Here is an 18800-nt window from a genome sequence, read left to right as displayed (position 1 = left end):
AGTAGCTAGCAGAACGACGTTATTGCGACACGAAGTTCCTGGAAGTGGGCAGGATGCGACCTCGAACAGAACTGCCTTCCTGGCCTCTGGTGATACTATTTCGGGCCAGAGGCGCGGAGGAAGCGCCTCGGAACTGCGGGAGGGACGGCTTCGTCCTGGCATTTCATTGGCGCCTCGTGATACCGCTTTGCTGTGCAGTATCTCTTGCAGTGGTCCATACTTCTTGGGCCTCTCTCGATACTAGACAACACATTTACGAAACCAGGAGAACATAAAATAAACAGTAAAGGATTCCAGTGGTAATGATAATAATCGCATCAATAGATGAATGGCAGTCTGGGCCTGTACATATTAGGCCAGACTATAGCAAGTCTCCACAAAATATCTTCCATTGTGAATAAATACACTGACAGAAACAAATCGTAGCGCAAAGAAGGAGTTGTGCAACATTAACAGAAGTCGGTAGGTCTGTGTCTTAAAATGACAGATAACGAATAAGAGTGGCGCTAGTAGCGAATCAGGTTCAACACACTGTAACGGTCGTGAGAGTTAGTTACCTTTGGGATTCGACGTGGGAGTTAATATTAGTCAAGAATGCCTTAAAGGCGACCAATACACAGTTATCAACAACTCACAGCGTATGACCTGGGTCACGTAGTAGGGCTAAGAGGAACTAGAATTTCCACCTGTGGTTTTGCAAAAAGACTTGACGGCCACCAGCACTGATAACGGGAACGTACAGTCGCAAGAAAACCGGGCTCCAGACGGCCACGTAGCACTACCGAGAGGGAAGCTCGTCGTATTCGGCATGTGGGTCTGACGCGTCACACACTGAATCTGCACCAGCAATCTGAGCAGCAGTTGGCACCACAATGACACTATGAAGCGTTACAAGTCGGATACTTCAAGGACTGCTCCGAACCAGGCGCCCTGCAGTGTCCGTTCCGCTGACATCGGACAACGCCGTTTGCGACTTTTTTGGTGTCAGGTGAGAGCTCATTGGAGAGCAGGGTGGAGTTCTGTTGTGTTTTCTGATGAAATCTGGTTCTGCCTCTGTGCCAGTGGTGGCCATGTGTTGATCAGAAGAAGGCCAGTTGAGAGCCTGCTCCTAACATGTCTGCGTGCCAGACACACTGGGCATACCCCTGGGATTATGTCCTGGGGTGCGATTTCGTATGACAGCGGGAACATTCTCGCGGCTATGCCACGCATCCCGAATGTAAATTCGTATGTCAGTGTGGTGATTCGGTCTGATATGTTGGCATTCGTGGAGCAGCATTCCAAGTGATGTTTTCCGAAAGGATAATGTTCCCACACATACCGCTGTTGTAATCCGGCATGCTCTACAGTGTGTCGACAAGTTGCCTTGGCCTGCTCGATCACCAGATCTGTCTCCAGTCAAGCACACATGGAAAGTTATCGGAAGACTACTCCAGCGTAATCCACAAACAACATTAACGGTCCATGTAATGACTGACGCCGGCCAATGTGGCCGAGTGGGTCTAGGCGCTTCAGTTTGGAACCGCGCGACTGCTACGGTGGCAGGTTCGAATCCTGCCTCGGGCGTGGATGTGTGTGCTGTCCTTAGGTTATTTAGGTTTAAGTAGTTCTAAGTTCAAGGGAATTGATGACCTCAGATGTTAAGTCCCATAGCGCTCAGAGCCATTTGAACCATTTTTTTGAATGACTGACCAAGTTCAATAGGCATGGAACTCCATCCCACAAAGTGACATCTGGCACTCGTACAACACATGAACGTTTCCGTGGTTGGACTCAAAACTCTGGAGGCTACGCCGGTTATTAGTGTACCAGTATTTCGCATTTGCAACGGCTCATCTCGGCTCTTACATTAACCTGTGCTCTTGTAATGTCAATCACTTAAACTTGTTACCCAAACAAATGTGTTCCGAAATTTCATCACCCAACATTAATTACTTTTTGGTGTTGCGATTTTTATCCGACATTGTATATGCAGTAGTTAATCACTCGCATTTCAGATACAGTTTTTTACTAATGTAACTGTAAACTGACAACAAAGAAAAATCCGTAATTAAAGTTTGTTCTCATAAGTAACCCTGCGTAATATAAGCTAATTTACAGTAAGATTGTAAAACTAGCTGTTATCGGAAAGTTTTGTGTATACTGTAGCACACGAATACTGATAAGCTGTTCACTGCCTTTCAAATTTGGCTATTAGTATGTTTTCATTAACCTGGTTGAAATCACCTTTGCAAATTTAAAGTGTTCGTATAACTCAGGAGGATAGAATATTCTAACCGCTTTGATATCACTGTGCACTAGATGTCTGTTTATTTTGATTTGAATACCAGCGATGTGATATTAGGAGGGTCTGTATATGGAGATATAAAAGTCTATGGGAAGTTTAATGTTTTCACCATCTTTAAGCCGACGTCAGCCATGTCAGTTGTTCCAAACATTAGATAGTCGTGGAAGTGTTGAGATAATATATGCCAGCTCGCGTCATTTATGGATGTAGTAACCATTCTGCTCATACTCTGAAGTGCAAAGGAATCACAGTTCTTTCGTAAGAGAAGTTGTTCAAATGATATTTTTTTTATACAGGATTGAAGCGGATCACCCGATTCTATTAGTGTCAATTGTTCTCAAAGCGTAGGTGATATTGCATGAGAATGCTCAGTCTTTGTCTCGGGTTCGATCCTTATCACCACCCCAGGTCCAATTTTTGTATCGCTCTCTTGTTCTGTTTTAGGAAACCAGCGAAGTACATTTTTGGCGACTGAAAATACAAATTTTGGGTGCGCTCTTCACCTTTGTTGTATCGGTTTTATTTCTACCTTCTCACGTTAAATTTCCTATCAGTCCAACTCTAAAACGTGTCTGAACGAACGCTGTGAGTTGGAACGATTAAAAACCTACCAATCGTAGCAAAATTCACTGACAAAAAAATCGCAATATCGAAAAGTAATTAACGTATAGTAATGAAATTTCGGAATTTCGTTTGTCTCGGTAACAAATTTCAGTGGTTGACATTGTAAGATCACAGGTTAATGCAACTGCACTATAAGCCGCTGTAGATTCGAAATGCTGGTGCATGAATAACCAGTGTAATCGTCAGAATGTTCAATGCAAGTATGTAGACGTGCATCCATTGTGTTGTACAGATGCCGGATGTTAGTTTCTGGGTTTGGAGTTCCCTGCCTGTTGCTCTTGGTCGACTACTGCAAGGACAGTTATAAATGTTTGTGGATTACGCTGGTGCTGTGGTCCGATGATGGGGGTCATATCTCGAGGCTTACGCCCAGTGTGTTAGGAACGCAGACAGGTTAGGAGCAGGCTGTCGACTGTCATTCTTTTGATCAACATACGGCCGCCATTGGCATAGAGGCAAAATCAGCTTTCATCAAAAAACACAACAGACCTCCACCTTTCCATCCAATGGGTTGTCACTTGACACCACTGAACTCGCAAGTGGTGGTGATTTGGGGTCAGAGCAATGCACGTTACAGAGCGTTTGGATCGGAGCTGTTCTTGAAGTAACCGACTTGTAACAGTTGTGTCACTGTGGTGTCAACTGCTGACCAAATTATTGCTGCACTGCAATACGGTGCGCCAGAACCATGCGCCAAAATGATGGTCTCGCTTCCAATAGCGCCACGAGGCCGTCCTGAGCCTGCTCTTCCTGCAACCGTTCAGTTTCGTGACCACCGCTGCCAGAAATCGTCTACATTGGCTACATTCAAGCCAAATCTTACTGCAGTATCGCAGAACAAACATCTAGCTTCTGGTACCCCTATTTCACGACCTCGTTCAAACTCAGTGACGTGTTGGTAACGGTGTCTTTGTCACCTTCAAGGCATTTTTGACTAACATCAACTCACCACGTCCAGTCTCGAAGGTAATCAACGCTCATGACCGTTACAGCGCGTATTTAAATCAGTCGTGATTTTCACCCTCACATTGGCGCTACTAGCTTCACTCTTACTCGACTGGCTCGAAATCTGATTAGTCGTGATCTTTCAGATGTAGAGACACGCCTACAAACATTCGTTTACGTCGCACAGCTTCTTCTTGATGTGCTTTTTTCCGCCAATGTAAGTTATCAGCAATTTTGATAAAAGGACCTATACCGAACATCACTTCCGACATAAGCGAAATGCTGAATTATATAAAAACTTTTTTCATAACACATACTCTTCTCCCTCGTTATTTGAAATTATAACAGAAGGAAGTTACATTAACGAGGCGAAATGCGTCGTATTACTGGATCAGTTATGCATTTAACACCAGAAAAACATCTGAAAATAATTTCCTGATGCCGGCCGAGCGGTTATAGGCGTTTCAGTCAGAAACCACGCGGCTGCTACGGTCGCAGGTTCGAATCCTGCCTCGGGCATGGATGTGTGTGATGCCCTTAGGTTAGTTAGGTTTAAGTAGTTCTACGTCTGGTTGACTGACGACCTCAGATGTTAAGTCCCATAGTGCTTAGAGCAATTTCAACCATTTTGATTTCCTGATGCTGTGTTATTAACGAGAGGACTGGGTCATTTTTGTTTAGAGCGACTGTTGCTTGCACACGAAGAAATTGAGAAAAAGAGGCAATCTTAAACAGTTGTCTGCAAATGATCTGTGGCATCTAACATGGCGGCGCCGACTTTAAAGCGACTTAGTCTAATTCTTTAGCGCCATCGCCTCTTATTACGAGGGTTTCGCAGAAATCAAATCACCGCATATCTTTTCGCAGCTAAAAACCATGCTACGAATGCGAAACGTTACGTATGTATTATTTGAAGACTTCTGAATAAGCGCGCCAAATTTCCATTACTTCCGACAGATAACGTAGCTGCAGGACAGTTTCAAAATGGCGTCTGTAGGTGATGTACATTACAAGCAACGCGCTCTCATTGAATTTCTCCTTGCAGAGAAAGAAACTATGGGGAATATTCAAAAACACTTTTGAAAACTCTATGGAGCATGTACTGTAGACAGAACTATAGTTAGTCATTGGGCACGAAGGGTGAGGTCATCAGAAGACTGCTCGGCGGTGCTCCACGATTTGCAGCGATCAGGGAGACCATCCACGGCTGTGACAACTGTCATGTTGCAGGAAGCTGATGTTGTCATTCGCCATTAAAAGATGCTGTTCGTGGAAGACATTTTGAGGACGATCAGGGGGTGATTCACACAGTGAAGCGTTGGCTTCGCCACCAGCCAAGGACTGGTACCGACAGCGCATACACGCCATTTCTTTGCGCTGAAGGAAGGCCATAGACCCGCGCGGGATTAGCCGAGCGGTCTCGGGCGCTGCAGTCATGGACTGTGCGGCTGGTCCCGGCGAGATTCGAGTCCTCCCTCGGGCATGGGTGTCTGTGTTTGTCCTTAGGATAATTTAGGTTAAATAGTGTGTAAGCTTAGGGACGTACCCGTGGTATAAATTGTGCTACTGCTAAAGACTCATTTTTTTAATGCTGTAATTTATGACTGCAATTATCTGTCACCTTATTTATGTCATTTCATTGTAGCCATTTTTTTTACTGTTTTTGGTGATTAAAAAAAAGGGATAGCGTCTTTGATTCATAATCAAAATGTCTTTGGCCCCGGGTTCGATCCCCGCCACTGCATAAATTTTGATAAATAATCAGCATTGGCGGCCGAAGACTTCCGGCATAAGAAGTCAGCCTCATTCTGCCAACGACCTTGTCAAAGAGGGCGGAGGATCGGATAGAGGTTCAGGGCACTCTCTTGTCCTAGGGGTGGGAAATTGCGGAACAATCAGCAATGATCAACGGCATGAGGTTGCAGAAGGCAATGGAAACCACTGCATTAAAGACACGTAACGTGTATCCACAGGACATGTGGCCTGTAATTGAAGAAGTGTCATGATGATCTCTCCATTGGCAAAAGATTCCGTAATAGTTCCCCATTTGGATCTCCGGGAGGGGACTGCCAAGGGGGAGGTTATCATGAGAAAAAGATTGAATAATCAACGAAAGGATAACGTTCTACGAGTCGGGGCGTGGAATGTCAGAAGCTTGAACGTGGTAGGGAAACTAGAAAATCTGAAAAGGGAAATGCAAAGGCTCAATCTAGATATAGTAGGGGTCAGTGAAGTGAAGTGGAAGGAAGACAAGGATTTCTGGTCAGATGAGTATCGGGTAATATCAACAGCAGCAGAAAATGGTATAACAGGTGTAGGGTTCGTTATGAATAGGAAGGTAGGGCAGAGGGTGTGTTACTGTGAACAGTTCAGTGTCCAGGTTGTTCTAATCAGAATCGACAGCAGACCAACACCGACAACAATAGTTCAGGTATACATGCCGACGTCGCAAGCTGAAGATGAACAGATAGAGAAAGTGTATGAGGATATTGAAAGGGTAATGCAGTGTGTAAAGGGGGACGAAAATCTAATAGTCATGGGCGACTGGAATGCAGTTGTAGGGGAAGGAGTAGAAGAAAAGGTTACAGGAGAATATGGGCTTGGGACAAGGAATGAAAGAGGAGAAAGACTAATTGAGTTCTGTAACAAGTTTCAGCTAGTAATAGCGAATACCCTGTTCAAGAATCACAAGAGGAGGAGGTATACTTGGAAAAGGCCGGGAGATACGGGAAGATTTCAATGAAATTACATCATGGTCAGACAGAGATTCCGAAATCAGATACTGGATTGTAAGGCGTACCCAGGAGCAGATATAGACTCAGATCACAATATAGTGGTGATGAAGAGTAGGCTGAAGTTCAAGACATTAGTCAGGAAGAATCATTACGCAAAGAAGTGGGATATGGAAGTACTAAGGAATGACGAGATACGTTTGAAGTTCTCTAACGCTATAGATACAGCAATAAGGAATAGCGCAGTAGGCAGTACAGTTGAAGAGGAATGGACATCTCTAAAAAGGGCCATCACAGAAGTTGGGAAGGAAAACATAGGTACAAAGAAGGTAGCTGCGAAGAAACCATGGGTAACAGAAGAAATACTTCAGTTGATTGATGAAAGGAGGAAGTACAAACATGTTCCGCGAAAATCAGGAATACAGAAATACAAGTCGCTGAGGAATGAAATAAATGGGAAGTGCAGGGAAGCTAAGACGAAATGGCTGCAGGAAAAATGTGAAGACATGGAAAAAGATATGATTGTCGGAAGGACAGACTCAGCATACAGGAAAGTCAAAACAACCGTTGGTGACATTAAAAGCAACGGTGGTAACATTAAGAATGAAACGGGAATTCCACTGTTAAATGTAGAGGAGAGAGCGTATAGGTGGAAAGAATACATTGAAAGCCTCTATGTATGGTGAAGATTTGTCTGATGTGATAGAAGAAGAAACAGGAGTCGATTTAGAAGAGATAGGGGATCCAGTATTAGAATCGGAATTTAAAAGAGCTTTGGAGGACTTACGGTCAAATAAGGCAGAAGGGATAGATAACATTCCATCAGAATTTCTAAAATCATTGGGGGAAGTGGCAACAAAACGACTATTCACGTTGGTGTGTAGAATATATGAGTCTGGCGACATACCATCTGACTTTCGGGAAAGCATCATCCACACAATTCCGAAGACGGCAAGAGCTGAAAAGTGCGAGAATTATCGCACAATGAGCTTAACAGCTCATGCATCGATGCTGCTTACAAGAATAATATACAGAAGAATGGAAAAGAAAATTGAGAATGCGCTAGGTGACGATCAGTTTGGCTTTAGGAAAAGTAAAGGGACGAGAGAGGCAATTCTGACGTTACGGCTAATAATGGAAGCAAGGCTGAAGAAAAATCAAGACACTTTCATAGGATTTGTCGACCTGGAAAAAGCGTTCGACAATATAAAATGGTGCAAGCTGTTCGAGATTCGAAAAAAGTAGGGGTAAGCTATAGGGAGAGACGGGTCATACACAATATGTACAACAACCAAGAGGGAATAACAAGGGTGGACGATCAAGAACGAAGTGCTCGTATTAAGAAGGGTGTATGACAAGGCTGTAGCCTTTCGCCCCTACTCTTCAATCTGTACATCGAGGAAGCAATGATGGAAATAAAAGAAAGGTTCAGGAGTGGAATTAAAATACAAGGTGAAAGGATATCAATGATCCGATTCGCTGAAGACATTGCTATCCTGAGTGAAAGTGAAGAAGAATTAAATGATCTGCTGAACGGAATGGACAGTCTAATGAGTACACAGTATGGTTTGAGAGTAAATCGGAAAAAGACGAAGGTAATGAGAAGTAGTAGAAATGAGAACAGCGAGAAACTTAACATCAGGATTGATGGTCACGAAGTCAATGAACTTAAGGAATTCTGCTACCTAGGCAGTAAAATAAGCAATGACGGACGGAGCAAGGAGGACATCAAAAGCAGACTCGCTATGGCAAAAAAGGCATTCCTGGCCAAGAGAAGTCTATTAATATCAAATACCGGCCTTAATTTGAGGAAGAAATTTCTGAGGATGTACGTCTGGAGTTCAGCATTGTATGGTAGTGAAACATGGACTGTCGGAAAACCGGAACAGAACAGAATCGAAGCATTTGAGATGTGGTGCTATAGACGAATGTTGAAAATTAGGTGGACTGATAAGGTAAGGAATGAGGAGGTTCTATGCAGAATCGGAGAGGAAAGGAATATGTGGAATACACTGATAAGGAGAAGGGACAGGATGATAGGACATCTACTAAGACGTGAGGGAATGACTTCCATGGTACTAGAGGGAGCTGTAGAAGGCAAAAACTGTAGGGGAAGACAGATATTGGAATACGTCAATCAAATAATTGAGGACGTAGGTTGCAAGTGCTGCTCTGAGATGAAGAGGTTAGCACAGGAAAGGAATTCGTGGCGGGCCGCCATCAAACCAGTCAGTAGACTGATGACCAAAAAAAAAAAAAAAAAAGCTTAGGGATTGATGACCTTAGCAGTTAAGTCCCATAAGATAAGATATCACACACATTTGACCATTTTTTGAAGGCCATAGAACAGGATGGGGATTAAGTGAAAAAATAGGGTGTGTAGATGAAACACCGTCCTTTCGAGTGTGTAATTCTCATTAAGCCCAATAAAGAATTATTGATGAAAAAAATGCGGTGCATTACTTTCTGGGCCACCCTCGTATATCTCTGTGGTTCCACATCTTCCTCTGTAGAAATTCTAAAAATTTTCATCATGACCTTTGGGCCCCAACTCCGTCGTTGATTAGCAATGACTGCTAGCTAATATGACGATGTACCGTCCTGAAAAGTAATTAAATCTGCTGAAAATTTATTGAGCTCAAACTAAGACTTCGTAACACTTCCGGCAGCAACAAACGCTATAAGTCACCTCTGACAGGTTAAACGGATGGGATGCAGTGAGGTACTTCATAGGCCACACACGCAACTGTTATTAACGACAGTGTACACCCACACATTTATTATTTTAGCTGGTAGGGCATCAGTTAACTCAAATTTTTTACTGTACAGTAGTTGGTATACCCATACAATCAGAAATGTAACTCCAGTTTCGTTGTGAATTACATCAATCCTCACAAAATCCTAATATTTTTCAAGATAGAGTGACTGCTGCCTGCAATTAAACTTTCTTGCATTGTATTCTTCTCTTCTGTCTTCTATATTCCATCTGCGACGTCTTCAGTTTCTTCTGCTATCTTCTGGCCTCCTCTTCTTTCTCGTAACGTACTGCTCTGCATCGAATGCTTTAGAAACCTGATGTTCTGCCAAAAATATTATTACCTCATTACAGCAATGCCATTACACCCTTTCTGATAGTTTTCCATAACTGCTAAAATGTAACACCTACACATAATCCTACCTCTCTCTGCTTCTGCTTCACACGTCACAGTCCATAACACTACTCAAAGAACCTCTTCTCCCTACCATTACGGGAAACATACTTTCCTGAACGCGTTTCCATTAACATTTCTGACACTAGACTCCCTCAACTGTCTTCCTCTGAGTTTTAATAACATATCTAGGGTATTAATAAACCGCTCCATCTGTATATAGTCCTTTATTGAAGGTCGTATGCAGTTTAATTACATAGATGATAATTTTTATTCTACTGGCCCTTAGCACTACTTTTACATGAAGCACAAAAAGTGACATTACATGCAACGTAACAACAAAACATACATTTACAGATAATGTACAATCCGTATAGTAAAAAATCGGTAAAACGTCTGTCATAAGAAATCAGAATTACAATCATGGACAATAGATGAATAGGGTACTATTCAAATCAATCTTACAGAGGAGAAAAAGTCTGTTACAGTATGGGAAGAGAAATTCGGCCTTATGCAATACACGTTTTTTCTGTTTTTCTTCACCCAGATATGTTTCAGCACTTTTTGTGGTATCTTCAGTGGGCTATCTTTTTATTTAAAAAAATAAAAATAAATTAATAAAAATAAATATAATAAAAAATACAAAATAATAAATAAATTAATTAAATAAGGCACTGTAGATAGCACAAAAAGTGCTTAAACATGTCTGGGTGAAAGAAAACAAAAAAAAGGTGTCTTGCATAAGACGGAAGTTCTCTTCCTATTTCGTAGCAAGCACGGAAATTACAAGAAGACCTGCAACACCACAAGATGATAATCTGTTACAGTACCTTGTAGCGGACAGCTTCCTCAGTTCCTTCCAGCATCACATGTGCGTCATTTCATTTTCCGTACCCATCGAGAAGGAAACTTTTAGTATGGCCAGTGCTGATGATAGTTCATCATTTGCTATCTTATTACTTTTTATGTACGTGTGTTCTTATTACTTCTTATGTAAGTGTGTTCTTCATATTTAGTGATAAAATTTCTGCCGATTTGTCCCATACATCGTGTGTCTCCCCTAAGAGTCGTCAGGAACATTTTCGCTGATGTTTCGGCAGATATCTATATTTAGTTTTGCTCTGTGTAGCTGGAATAAGCCCAGGCACTTACTGCTCATCAGGTCTTTCATGCGACGCGTGATGTCAATATAAAGCGTCGGTATTTCCCATTCCAAACAATTTGTAAATCGGAATTTTGCGGGTCCATTCGATAAAATGGTCCCAGATTAATCGAGTGCGATATTCGTTTTATCGACATGTATTAACAGATGCAGTAAAACGCAAACAGTAGTCAGGACTGCGACTGAGCAGCGCTTCTGCGTTACAGTGGCACTCAGAGCGGTCCAGTGCGATGCTGTCCCTGCTGGAGTACTGGTTGATCTTCGAGCTTTACAGTCCCTGTTAATACATACAAATGTCGCACTAGACTAATTTCGGACCACTCTAACGTAAAATTCGAATTCCAATTCAAAAATAATTTTGCTTGTCATGGCGAGCAATTCGACACTTTCTGTCGACGCTAGACGTCGCACGAATGACGCGAAGGGCACTAATTGTTTGATCTGCCGCCAAATACACAATGCAAAAACAAAACTGCAAATATCTGCTGAATCACCAGAGAAAATTCGGCTAGTGACTCTTAGGAGAGGAATCCTGTATGCGTCATAATTTCTTTTGCATAACGTCCTTTAAAAAACCACGGGCAGCCTCCCAGAACCTTTCCATCATCCCTTTTCTCTTCCACTCTTCTTCCAAGATTTGCAGTATCTTCTTCTCTTCTTTGTTATGCTAGTGGCTATCCTCTTCCTGTATCCTTCTCTGACACGGATATCTGGCATATTGGTCGGTAAGTACTTGCCGGCCGCGGTGGTCTAGCGGTTCTAGGCGCGCAGTCCGGAACCGCGCGACTGCTACGGTCGCAGGTTCGAATCCTGCCTAGGGCATGGATGTGTGTGATGTCCTTAGGTTAGTTAGGTTTAAGTAGTTCTAAGTTCTAAGGGACTGATGACCACAGATGTTAAGTCCCATAGTGCTCAGAGCCATTTGAACCATTTGAACCATTGGTAAGTACTGGCTTCTCCAATTTTTGTTCTTTTCCACATTAATCCCAAATTCGTTCAACGCTTACTAGATTCCACAACACAGTTGAATCCTGTATTTCCTCTTACCCTTCCTGTTGTTGCCCCTACCATTTTCGTCGTCATATCCATATTCATCCTGATCATATATCCCTAGATCTTCGTAGCTACCCATCACTTTTGTGTTTCATATTTTCCTGAGTGTTTTTCTCTTCTTTCTCTAATCGTTCTGATTTATTTATTCTTATTGTTATCGTCCCAACTGTATCTAGTACCACACTCCTCACAATTGTCTTTTAGTGTCCGATTTTGCGGTTGTAGATATATTCTTCTCACTGTATACCTCAAACAGAAGGCTGACTTCTTCTTCTTCTTCTTCTTCATCATTTCTGTTATTCCCTCTTTCCTACCGTATTTTTCCTGTCGCTACCAGGAGAAACAAAACTGGTGTTCTACGGATTGGGGCCTGGAATGTCAGATCCCTTAATCGGGCATGTCAGTTAGAAAATTTCAAAACGGAAATAGGTAGGTTATACTTAGATATAGTGGGAAGTAGTGACGTTGGATGGCATGAGGAAGAAGACTTCTGGTCGGGGGCTTTCAGGATTATAAATACAAAAGCAAATATCGGTAATGCAGGAGTGAGTTTAATAATGAATAAAAAAGTAGCAACGCGGATAAGCTACTACGAACAGCATAGTGACCGCATTCTTGTAGCCAAGATAGACACGAAGCCAACACCTACCGCAGTAGCACAAGTTTATATTCCAACTAGCTCCGCAGATGATGAAGAGACTGAGGAATTGTGTTATGCGACAAAAGAAATTTCATATAATTAAGGGAGCTGAAAATTTAGTAGTCATGGGGGACTGGAACGCGATTGTAGGGAAAGGAAGAGAAGGAAAAGTAGTAGGTGAATATGGACTTGGGGTAAGGAATGAAAGAGGAAGACGCCTCGTAGAATTTTACACAGAGCATAACCTAATCATAGCTAACACTTAGTTTAAGAATCATGAAACACGGATGCATACGTGGAAGAGGTCTGGAGAAACTGGAAGGTTTCGGTTAGATTATATAATGGTAAGACAGGGATTCAGGAACAGGCTTTACATTGTAAGACATTTTCAGGGGCAGATGCGGACTCTGACAACAATTTATTGCTTATAAACTGAAGATTAAAACTGAGGAAACTACAAAAAGGGAGGAATTTAAGGAGATGTGACATGGATAGACTGAAAGAACCAGAGGTTGTGGAGAGTTTCAAAAAAAGTATTAGGGAACGATTTACAAGAACAGGGGAAAAAATTCAGTATAAGAATGGGTCGCTTTGAGAGATGAAATAGTGAAGGCAGCAGAGGATCAAGTAGGTAAAAAGACGAGGGCTAGTAGAAATCCTTGGGTAACAGAAGAGGCAGTGAATTTAATTGATGAAAAGAGAAAACATAAAACTGCAGTAAATGAAACAGCGAAAAGGAATACAAACGCCTCAAAAATGAGGTCGACAGGAAGTGCAACAAAGCTAAGCAGGGATGGCAAGAGGACAAATGTAAGTATGCAGAAGGATGTATCGCTAGGGATAAGGTAGATACCGCCTACAGGAAAATCAAAGCGACCTTTGAAGGAAAGAGAATCACATGTATGAATATCAAGACGTCAGATGAAAAACCCGTCCTAAGCAAAGAAGGGAAAGTAGAAAAGTGGAAGGTGTATTCTATACAAGGACAATGTACTTGAGGGCAATATTATGGGAATGGAAGAGCACGTAGATGAAGATGAGATGGGAGATATGATACCGCGTGAAAAATTTGGCAGAACATTGAAAGACGTAAGTCGAAACAAGCCTCCGGGAATAGACAACATTCCATTCGAACTACTGAAAGCCTTGGAAGAGCCAGCCATAACAAAACTCTTCCATCTGGTAAGTAAGCAAGACGTATGAGACAGACGAAATACCCTCAGACTTCAAGAAGAATATAATAGTTCCAATCCCAAAGAAAGCAAGTGTTGACAAATGTGAAAATTATCGAACTATCAGTTTAGTGGGTCACGGTTGCAAAATACTAGCACGAATTCTTCACAGACGATTGGAAAAATTGCTAGAATCTGACATCTGGGAAGATCAGTTTGGATTCCGTAGAAATGTTGGAACATGCGAGACAATACTGACCCTACGACCTATCTTAGAAGACAGTTAAGGAAAGGCAAACCTACGTTTCTAGCATTTGTAGACTTAGAGAAAGCTTTTGACGATGATGACTCTTTCAAATTCTGAAGGTGACAGAGGTAAAATACAGGGAGGAAAGGCTATTTATAATTTCTACAGGAAACAGTTACGAGAGTCGAGGGGCATGAAAGGAAGCAGTGGTTGAGAAGGGATAGAGACAGGGTTATATCATATCCCCGATGCTATTCAGTCTGTTTACTGAGCTAGCAGCATAGGAAACTATGAGTGAGAGATAACAAAGGACGTGGAAGAACAGTTGAACGGAATGGACAGTGTCTTGCAATGAGAATATAAGATGAACATCAACGAGAGGAAAACGAGGGTAATGGAATATAATCGAATTAAAATCAGGTGATGCCGAGGGTATTAAATTAGGAAATAATATACTTAAAGTAGTAAATGAGTTTCGCTATTTGGGGAGTAAAATAATTGCTGATGGTCGAAGTAGAGAGCATGTAAAATGTAGACTAACTACGGCAAACAAAGAGAGCGTTTTTGAAGAAGAGAAATTTGTTAACATCGAGTATAGATTTAAGTGTCAGGAAGTTTTTTCTGAAAGTGTTTGTATGCAGCGTAGCCATGTATGGAAGAAAGACATGGACGAAAAACAGTTTAGACAAGAAGAGAATACAAGCTTTCGAAATGTGGTACTACAGAAGATTAAATGGGTAGATCACGTAACTAATGAGGAGGTACTGCATAGAATCGGGGAGAAGAGGAATTTGTGACACGACTAGGAGAAGGGGTCGGTTGGTAGGACACGTCCTGAGGTATCAAGGGATCACCTATTTAGTACTGGAGGGAAGCATGGAGGGTTAAAATCGTAGAGGGAGACCAAGAGATGAATACAGCAATCAGATTCAGAATGATGTACGTTGCAATAGTTATTCGGAGATGAAGAGGCTTGCACAGGGTACAGTAGCATGGAGAGCTGTCGAATTTTGTCACGTGTCTTCTTCCGTCTAACTTACCATCGAAAAGTCGTCCGCGAGAGGAAGGCATTCCACTTGGATCTAACTGCCCTTTTGTCCCTCAAGTACCTCTGTGATATTTGCGTTTGTTTCATTTATAGTTCTTGGCTCTCATCACTTCATCTATCGTTATGACGATCGTAACTGGTGTCATTTAATGAATGTAACTCCATCTTCTGGTGGATACCAATCGCTGTTATATAGGTTTATTTCTAGGCAACCAATTTTGACGTTACACTATATCATCTTCAAGCCAAAACTTCTCCAATCCAGTTACCTTCGTGTTACAAATGTAGCAGTGCCTTTAACTGGTCTCGCAATAGCTGTTAGGGGCATACGCATTGAACATTGAACATAGTTGCTGACTGTTGTCCTATGAGCACGTATGCACGTAGTAGCTATTACGAGACCAGTTAAAGGCACTGCTATATTTGTAACACAAAGGTTACTGCATTGGAGCAGATTTGGCCTGAAGATGACGTAGTGTAACGTCGAAACTGGTTGCCTAGAAATAAACCTATATAACGGCGATTCGTATTGTTTTTATAACTGTTGTCAATCCGTCTTCTTGTTGTACGCACGGGTCTTAATCTCAGACACTTCCGATAGTGCTTCTCTGAATGTTACTTACCATTGGATTCATGTCTGTCAGGATTTCTGTTACTAATTCTCATTTAGTGCTGACGTGTCCTCTGTTTCACACGATCCTTCCAAGAATGTCTTTTGAAGGAGCCCTCTTGAAATCTGTAAGATTATTACTGTCTTTTTGATCCCTAAATCCCTATGCTCCATCAGTGGTTTCACGGCATATTTCTGTTCCACACATCCTCTTCTCTTCCTAAATTGCTCTGATAGATACCAACTCCATTTTCCGTGTGTTCTTCTCGTCTCCACTGGAATTTCGACAGCACCCAGAAATCCGATTTCTACTAGAGATGATCCCCTGGAATTGTTTGCATCCCTTTGGGCACCCTTCTTATCAGATTCGTCCGCGGTCTAGGTAACTTCTTTGTTCTCCAAATCTGGTACTTGGCGTTGGTCATTTTGTCCACCGCCTTGTCGCCTCCCCACTTTATTATGGCGGCTGTTTTTCCATCTTCCACCATGGTCTTATTATTCCTTACGTCACTTATACCCTGTGCGACCTCGGCCCTGGTTGAAAGTCGTGACTGTCTTTTGTGCCCTTTCGCAAATGTAGCTCGTCTTCAGCTGCTTCACAGTTAACAGATACCTCAGTTTTCCACTCCAGAAAACGAATACCTATAATGTCACTGCTTACATTTTTCCATTGTTAATTCGTTCTTCTGGGAGCTAATATTTCTGTTCACCTACCTCTTTTTGAGTAACTATCACTTCCTGAAGTGTACAGTTTCATAGCGGTCAAAGCCTTTGTTCGTGTGTTGCAGACAACACACACAACGCGTTGCATGGTCGGTGCAGCGGCTGCTCGCGTGGCGAGCGGAACCTCATGATGTGGGCCATCAAGATGGCGCGCCGCAGTTACCCGAAAGAGTTCGGGAAGGTGTGGCGCCGATACTACTAGTGGGTAGTACCTCGTACGAAGATAACACAATCAATACTAGTTATTATCTCGTGTTACCTGAGAGACCAAAGTTACCGCCTTATGCGTCTACAGTGACGGAGATGGAAAGCGTTACAGCATGAAGAGCCTTCCCAACATTTGTCAAAATTTGCGGAGAGTCATCGTACAAGACTAATAAAAGATTAAAGATTCATTTCTTTCCAAAATGATTGTCTTTAACATCAGCATGATGTGTGACACCACTAGCACGAATACACTCTTTTCGTGTTGTGTCATAGAACCAAATAGCGTCCGAATTTCATCTCGAATTTATGCCTTGCCTGAATTAGACTCTGCGTCAGTTCATTAGTATTACAGATCAGAGTCTGGTATGAAAGTATACATCTTCCCATCGCATCTCAAACACGCCCTGCGGGTAATAAATCAGGGGCCTTGGTAGGTCAGCCAAGGACCCGTATGAAGTATTCCTGGTGTAAACTGCACTGCGAGGCCTCGTGCACTCGCCACAAAAGGTATGACGCGAGGATTTATCTTTCTCACCAAGTAATGGCCAGCATTAGGCCTCCCTTTATCGACTGCCAGATCTGTTCTTTCCTCACCATGAATCCAGGAGTCTACCATTCCCGGAAGCACTGTTCCCAACTATCGCTGCTTCCTTTGACATTTCACGAGGTTGTAAACGGACACAGTGGAATCAATCTAACGGCCACAAACAGGATCGAGACTCGTCGCTGAAGAGCAAAGAATGTCAGTCAGTGTTCCATTTGACCATATCTTCACACATGTAAGTCTCTATCATTTGTTGGCTGTGCTAAACAACGTTTACAGTCGATATTTCAACGCATCTTCCAGTAATGTCTGACGGTGGGTTCCTGGTGACACTCTGGTTGTAACCTTCGACGGATATCACTCCTCTGTCTTTGAAAGCCAGTCCAGCAATTCTACGGTCTTCTCCTGATGTGGTTCATCTGGAATGGACTGTGGATGTCCACACCGTATTGGTGCACTCAGCTTATTTCGTCAGCACTCTGTCTGGAGTCATTACACAACAGCCAACTGTCTGTGCGACCTGTCACTTTGATGTTCCCATGTCTCTCTTGCCAATAATTGGAGCCTTCTCAAATCGCGAAATTTGGCGATTAGTTGTGCACGTCCTCTGGGCGTGTTGTGTTGCAATCCTCAGCTGAAAAGTTTCTGTAACGTGGACATACCCTATGACCACCGTGGAGTCACATCATCCTTCAGCTGTAGGAAACTGTTTCAGCTGTCTTTAAACACTGAAAACAGTTGCGGAAAGGGTAAATGTCTATTGAACGTACCTCACAGGAATGAAAATACTATCGTATCTTCTTTGGTAGTGTTCACACAAGGTATTCATAATATAACGCTTTCCTTTTCCGATAGCGTTGTTCTTGTAGATCAAAAGCTTGGACACAAAACATGATGGGTGTTTTCTTATAACTGAGTTATTTTGTTACATTTTTCGTTAGTGTGGTCACTGATATACGGTGAAAGGAACGGAGGACAAAAACAACCACTGCCTGCTATTGTTGGACAAAAACCGGATCTTTACTTTTTTACATGTCTCTCTTGTTCAATGGACTTTTATCTACTTGTCAGTATCTGCTGCTGAAAGAACTTTTGTCACATTATTATAGATGAAAATGGTTTTCAGTCATATTAAATAATTTGTTACATTTATCACTGATAATAATGAAACGTAGTCTTAATTTGGCCCATCACCTAATGTTACCTTGTATAATTTACACATGGGCACAGAGGAAGTCAAAGCAAGCTGTCTTAATAACAGAATCGTTTCTTGTGTAGTGACTTTGTTGTGTTTGTGTATAAAACTGCACAGAAGTATACATTACATTGTAAGTGATATAGTACAGAACTAACTGATACAGAATGTAATGGTCTTACGAGTGTGCCTTGTTCTTAGTGTACTCCATCTAATAACAAAGTGAAATAAAATATATAGCCTTTTGTCTACTTCCTTACTAACTATCATCGGTGTCTCAAGATCAACACAAATCACTGGTGAATATATTTTGTACTCACAAGGGATGTATCCCAGGCAGAAGACGATAACCAAAACATATTACTTTAAAAATACTCGTAAGTGAGTTCTATCATCCGTCAAGGTTAGTAAAGTGTATAACTCTGTACACACGTATTCGCTGTTTGAAGCCTAACGTATCTA

General features: G+C 42.1%; 1 long non-coding RNA gene across 1 annotated transcript in view; it reads left to right on the top strand.

Moving 5' to 3' along the window:
* Positions 1–18589, top strand: part of LOC126412673 (uncharacterized) — a 50644-nt gene extending 32055 nt beyond the window's left edge. The window contains exon 3 of the long non-coding RNA XR_007575328.1: positions 16458–18589. This is a non-coding gene — a long non-coding RNA (uncharacterized LOC126412673). The remainder of the gene's footprint in view (positions 1–16457) is intronic.
* The last annotated feature ends 211 nt before the right edge of the window (positions 18590–18800 follow it).

The sequence above is a fragment of the Schistocerca serialis genome, chromosome 7 (genome assembly GCF_023864345.2).
Source record: "Schistocerca serialis cubense isolate TAMUIC-IGC-003099 chromosome 7, iqSchSeri2.2, whole genome shotgun sequence".
Taxonomy (NCBI): Eukaryota; Metazoa; Arthropoda; class Insecta; order Orthoptera; family Acrididae; genus Schistocerca; species Schistocerca serialis.
This window is presented reverse-complemented; position numbering and strand designations above follow the sequence as displayed.